Raw genomic sequence first — 5,847 nt, 5'->3', positions numbered from 1 at the left:
CTTTCCAATTGTGACCTTTCCATTTCTAAGTAGCAACATTCCAGCAGCACCTGCATACGGTGTATATGTTGTGTACAAGTTATCATTTTGTACACATTATAATTTGTACAAAAAAATGGTACAAATTATAATTTGTATTTTACTTTGTACAAATTGTAATTTGTACAAAAAGTGCCTTTACAAATTACAATTTGTACAAAATTTTACGAAAATTCACTTATAACTTGTACAATATTTTATAACATGTATTTTGGCGGAAAAAGCATTGATACACACTACAGAATTGATAATAAAATTAATGACCACACAATTTTCCTTATTTATCAAATACAAAAATAATTCTTAATCATTCGTTTGCGATTGCATCGGGAATTGAACAACGTCTTTTAACTTTCAAATTTTTACATTTAAAAGGTCTGTTACCACCTATGCATTTACTTGAAAGAAACCCCTGACAACCTGTTTTTTTAACTGGGACAACATCCCTAATGCGCCTTGAAATGAGGAACTCAAAAGTCACGTGTAAAGAAAAAATCTCTGTGTAGTGATATTGGACATGTTTCTATTTTTAACAAATGACTGAACTTAATTATTTGTGGTGATTAGGAAAGTAGAGGAACATAGAATAAATGTGTAAAAACTATGGAGCTATTGAATGTGTTCAAAGTATTAAATTTTCAAAGAACTCATTGTGTTAAAAAGGGGATATTTTACCACAAGGAGCCGCATCACAAAAGGATGTTCGGGGTTTGCTAATTTACGGAAAAAGTAATCTCACTTCGTACCCCGAAAATTTAACCACATATGTGAAAATGTCACAGCTTCGAAACAAGCTATCATACATATCCAAGTTTACGATATGGACTGAGCTTCAGGAAAAAACGTTACCATTATCGCCTATGGAAAAACAATTAAAGATATTGAGCCAATTTACAAAAGATAAATCAGAAGTTATAAGAGTGATCTATGGATGATTTCACCTTGTACACCCGGGAAAATTGTGAAAATGATGGTAAGTATTTTTTTATTTATACCCAGATATCCCAGATGATTTCAGATAACCATTATAGATAAATACCAGCAGATACTCAATGAAATTTTCGCTTTTAGAAAGCATTACAGGCACGGGGCTGAACACTTTTTTTAGGCACAATTCTAACTTTGTTTACACCCCCGAGAGATCCGAAAGGAATTTGTTTATGAATTGAAAAAGGCATGAACTAACATAATAGTTTTATCTGTAAGTAAACATGACACAATACAGTCTTTGTTATGTAATTATCACTCCGGTTTACAGGAATAACTGATAATCAAGGGAGATAACACACTCCATACGAGTAAAGTGAAATACATCATCATCATGTGCTTTTATCCAATAATTTGACCCATGGTCAGTCAGTAGATATCATAGGCAGTTAATAAACAGACAAACATGTACATGTATTAAAGAAATCATGAATTATTATTTGTAATGCACACTAGCAAATCACAAGATATTGTCTTTTCTCAGTGAAAAAGGGGGAGGGTCAACAAACCTTTCGAAAACAATATTGCTGCACCTTTTCAACTATTAAGCTAGTTAGCTACCACTCGTTGCTTCTAATATAAAAGATTTAAATGAAGGTTGATAAGCCACAAGGGAGAAGCATTTTTCTTTCTTTGCGATAAAACGTTCAAGAATTTGATTTTTGCTCTCTCAATAATACTTATGCATTCAAACCAAATAATAACACAGCCTGAGTAATTTTTTTGTCTTATTTCAGTTCCAGTCATATCATTACTTTTTAACCTGAGATGACAAACTAGAGGTTTTAAAAGGTCCTGAATAACTGGTAAGCATTTTGTTTTATTTGGCAAGCTCTAAATTGTTTATTTATGGTATTTATGCAATTCAAATTACAGTCGGTATGTTAAAAATATACTGAAATGCAAACTGTTGCTATGGTCTTGGCATTAAATGAAAATGCTTGGTTACTGATCTTTTCGACTCCATATTTCAAGTTAAACCTTGCGGCAACTGTTCCTCATGTAACACTGCAAACTATAATTAGCATTATTTTGATATGTCGTTATTTAATGACGCCATATTACGTGTGATGTCACAATGTTTCCTTTAAAAACCTCATGCCGATATCTCACTGATAAAAGATTTTCACTGAAATACATGTAAAAAACATTTTTTCTCAAATACAATTATGTGAAAGAACCAAGTTTTGAAAATTTGCACTTCATCGCACTCTAATTATATGATTCAAATGACTTTTACAGTAGTTTATAGTAGTTTCTACAGTATAAAATACCAGGTTTCCACCGGCTAGAATAATTAAGTATTTTGGTGTTTTTTTTATGAAATCTTCATTTTTGCATAATTTCTCTGTCAAAATGCACTTTTAGGCACCAGAAAATTTTATTGAATGCTTTAACAGGGTCTGTGTGTTGTATTTTAAGGTTACATTCAGATGTTTTGTCCTTCTTTTGACTAGTGAAGGTATACTGTTAGAAATTAATTATGCATACACTTTGTATTCAAAATAAATAAATATAACGATAAAAGTGTCATTGCCTTATAGTGCTGAAACAACTTTATTTTTTTTCAGAAATGGACAAAAATACACAGATTTATTCAGAATGTCATACCGATGAAGATCACATAAAAATATTTGGAAAAATCAGAACTATGGATTGCAATATGGGACAACATCCCTAATGCGCCTTGAAATGAGGAACTCAAAAGTCACGTGTAAAGAAAAAATCTCTGTGTAGTGATATTGGACATGTTTCTATTTTTAACAAATGACTGAACTTAATTATTTGTGGTGATTAGGAAAGTAGAGGAACATAGAATAAATGTGTAAAAACTATGGAGCTATTGAATGTGTTCAAAGTATTAAATTTTCAAAGAACTCATTGTGTTAAAAAGGGGATATTTTACCACAAGGAGCCGCATCACAAAAGGATGTTCGGGGTTTGCTAATTTACGGAAAAAGTAATCTCACTTCGTACCCCGAAAATTTAACCACATATGTGAAAATGTCACAGCTTCGAAACAAGCTATCATACATATCCAAGTTTACGATATGGACTGAGCTTCAGGAAAAAACGTTACCATTATCGCCTATGGAAAAACAATTAAAGATATTGAGCCAACTGCTTCACATAGCGAAAGTTAGAGCTCAAGAACCGTTGCTGTGAATAAACATGTGTCTTTCAGAGCTTCAATTTAACTCTAATGCATTAATATCCTGTTAAAATTTGTACAGCTTTTCTGATTGGTTAACCAAAATCTCCAGATTCAACAATTACGGATTAGATATATCAAGGATAGGTTTGGACATTATCATACCAAGAAATATGAATAATGACATTAACCCCAAACAACAAGTTATGATAGTTACTGGTTGTTTTCGTGGTAAGATATTAGTCTTGAATCAATTGTCCATTACAGTGTAAAAAAATGATGTATTATTTTGTTATGAATTTGAGCATGGATGTCCCTGGTTTGCCAAAGAACAAAGCAGATCATTTTCATAGAAAAACGTAAACCAAGATTTCCACAATTGTTTAATCGTTTATCTTGTTACATAAACCGATATTCTTTTTTCCCAAATTAGAGGCTACGATGTTGTTGTTCAAATTATTAAATCAAGTAATAAAACTGAGAATGGAAATTGGGAATATGTCAAAGAGACAACAACCCGACCAAAGAGCAGATAACAACATAAGGCTATCAATGGGTCTTCATCATCGCAGCGAAAACATCCCGCAACCGGAATTGTATCTCAACTGGTACCTTACAAATGTGTTTATGTTCGTTGCAAATACTATATATTGAGTGAATTAATAAACCTTTTCAACATCTCTCGACACCGACTAATGACACCTACAGTTTACAGGTAAAATGGATGGGTCGTCTCAAAGACAAAAACCATCATGATTATCAATACGTAACATATTGGATTGACGGTTATATACTGTCTTGACTATATAGCTTCAGAATATATGTGAACCAAATAAATAAATGAACATATGTCTCTGTCATATAATATTCTTATTTTGTATGTATTAACACGATATTTCATGTTGAATTGATTAAAACAAATACAGCACCATTCTGCATCCTAATCCGCTTTCTCTTCAATTTTATGATTATATGAGTCTTTTACCAAATATTTGCCGCATGTAAATAACGATTAATTTGTTGGTGTAAGAGCTTTTATGAAATTATCCAAAATTTACGAAAAATAATTACTGGACTGTCCGTACGTCCGTATCACACTTGTGAACACGACCAAATTGGTATTTTTCAACCGATCTTCACCTTAGATGATGTACATATTCAATTTCTGGTGGGTGATTACACATGTTGATTTTGAAGGTCTTAGGAAAATATCACATCTAATTTTTCTTATCAATGGCGGACTTCTCCGCTTCAAGATATTTTGTTAGAGTTGATGTTTTTCATGATAAATTTTGAAAAAAAAAATATAATTGACTTCTCGTTTTAATGTTGCAACATCTTAAGCAGTGCATTTTTTTTACATACCTTCGTATGGAATTTATATTTCAAGTTGTTAGTTTATACTATAGAGCTTATTGACATTGCAAAATCAATATGGACAGTGCTAAGCAGGGGTTTGGAGACCAACGGCTGATGTCCCGAAAACAACATACCTTGTCCCTTCGTCATAGTGTCATTCCCCTGTTCCTAAAAATGACTTTTGGGTTTCTTACTAGAAGTTGATCAAATTTCGTTGATTTTATTTATACACTGTCATTGCTATATTTTGTTTTATTGTCATCGGGTCAGAATTTATTTCTCTAAATCCAATTTCCGGAACAAAGTTTTGTACCTTTTTCAAGTTTTTTCGTACTTATTTTTTTTTTGTATCTCATCTATGACCATGCATAAGGGAGGGTTTCAATCAAAATAGGGAGAAATAATCAGCTGCGTTTCCCTGAGGACTGTGTTCTCCTGAGAGACAAAGTTTATCAAAATCGTCATCCTTTACTTACTGTAACACCTCAAATTAATCGTAAGCCATAACATTTGAGAGAAAGAGCAGAAAATTTAATCGCGTGATTGGTGAATACAGAATTCAAGTAGAACACCAAATTGGTGAATTGAAAATATACAAAGTATTCAGTAGATTTTGAAGGCACACAAGGCCAAAACTAACAGACATTGTGTAAACAAGTGCCGCCCTTGTCAACAGACATAAAATATTGTTTAATTAAATATCAACTACAATTAAACATTCTTAAGTTTTTTTTTTTTTTTCATTTTCCAAATTCCACCAGGACAGCTAGAAGCTCAACGTCCAAAAAGATGAAATGTGACTTAAAGTCCATAATTTTTCTTTTCATTTCTTTTTTATTTTTGAGACGACCCCAAACATTTTACCTGTCGTAGTCGTTCTCAAATGTAGGTGTCGAGAGATGTTGAAAAGGTCTAATACCAAATCTATTTAGAATACTACAGATACGATTTGATACAAAACTAAAAGCGGTGTGACCGGGTGTGTTGATTGAGTTAGCGCCTTCTGGTTTTGGTTGAAATGGCAAGAAATTTATCAGTGATTATTACGGTCTGGCCAAGTTTGTCTTGAATAATTTCTGATGTTTCAGATATGTGGTCGTCTTTTTTGTAAACTTTATTGACAACCTGTAAAAACATTGCACCATTTTGTGATTCTCATACAACGCCTAGTTGGGTATATATATAACCGTTATATGATTATATAGTAATACAAAAACATTTGTTTATTATTTTAGTACCCCTGCAAAGAGTTGCTGGTGAGTATTAAATATTGCAAAAGGTAAAATCACAAAAAATAACGAACGCCGAGG

At 32.3% G+C, this 5,847-nt stretch overlaps 1 long non-coding RNA gene across 1 annotated transcript; it reads left to right on the top strand.

Annotated features, from left to right (window-relative positions):
* Nucleotides 1-477: 477 nt before the first annotated feature.
* Nucleotides 478-3,129, top strand: LOC139528301 (uncharacterized). The gene is made up of 3 exons (XR_011665566.1): nucleotides 478-1,012; nucleotides 1,764-1,832; nucleotides 2,598-3,129. It is a non-coding gene; the product is annotated as an uncharacterized lncRNA (long non-coding RNA).
* Nucleotides 3,130-5,847: the final 2,718 nt, after the last annotated feature.

The sequence above is a fragment of the Mytilus edulis genome, chromosome 6, assembly GCF_963676685.1.
Source record: "Mytilus edulis chromosome 6, xbMytEdul2.2, whole genome shotgun sequence".
Taxonomy (NCBI): Eukaryota; Metazoa; Mollusca; class Bivalvia; order Mytilida; family Mytilidae; genus Mytilus; species Mytilus edulis.
This window is presented reverse-complemented; position numbering and strand designations above follow the sequence as displayed.